We start from the raw sequence: 1,093 nt of genomic DNA on the forward strand, positions 1-1,093 counted from the left end.
CTTGTTGTTTTTGTAGATACAGACTAACACGGCTACCCCCTGATACTTGACACCATGAAAGGGATTTAGGTGCCCAATGTCCACTAAAATGAATGGAAATGAGGCGCTTAAATACCTTTGAAGATCTGAGCCTCAGCACTTTGAGGCAGGGCATTTGTCATCTTTCCCATGTGCAGGGGGCCTGTCCCCCTAACCTAGTCAATGATACTTTACAAGCACTATTTAGTGAATAAGCAATATTCTCACCAGAGATGGTCGACCATTTCCCATCACAATGCTTTGTTTTATTCCCAATGGAAACTGGCTTTTTGAACAAATGGGAATTTTCTGATGGTGGGCATTTTTCATTCAAACACTGGAAACCAATTTTTTTTTCCCGCAGCCAAAAAGCAACATTTTAAAATTACTGGGCTTTGAGTTTTTCAACAAAATTTCAAAGAAAGTTTCCATCAAATTTTCACCAAAAATTTTTATGTTTTGCCCAATTATAGGTCAACTTGGCAGAATTAGATTTTTTTATTTTTTAACATGTTGACAGATACTATTAATGTTTATTTAAGTATTTTTTTTCCAATTTTCATTCCTTTAAACTTTCACAGTCGCAGGACATTATAGGGGGATCAGACAATAATTATTTAGTGACCACAGAAAGCTTTAATTTTTTTAAATCTCAAATTGTCAACATCACATGACAAACTATATACAGTAAATATCCTGAAGTTTTCAAACATTTTTCTTACTTTCCCCTAGCTGTACATTTCAATGATTGTCGATGGTGATATTTTGTGTCTGTGCATGTATGGTGAAATTCATGTTTACCGACAAATGTAAACCTTCCTGTAGTGCGGTGGTCACCCCACTCCGGCCCTGAAGGGGCTAAAACAGCCCTGGGGAGCCAGGAGTAAAAGCAGCCCTGGAGAGGGCTGGGGAAAAGGAGTAAAAGCCGCCAACCTAGGCCGAGAGGGGAAGTAGCCACAGCTGTGGCCTGGTCAATCAGGGCCCAGATGACCCTGATAAGAGGACTGGGGGGGGCAGGAGCTTAGGGAGTCTCTCTAGCTCTTGAGAGAAGGACCTGGCTGCCTGGGAGAGACGG

The sequence above is a fragment of the Trachemys scripta genome, chromosome 6, assembly GCF_013100865.1.
Source record: "Trachemys scripta elegans isolate TJP31775 chromosome 6, CAS_Tse_1.0, whole genome shotgun sequence".
NCBI classification, from domain to species: domain Eukaryota; kingdom Metazoa; phylum Chordata; order Testudines; family Emydidae; genus Trachemys; species Trachemys scripta.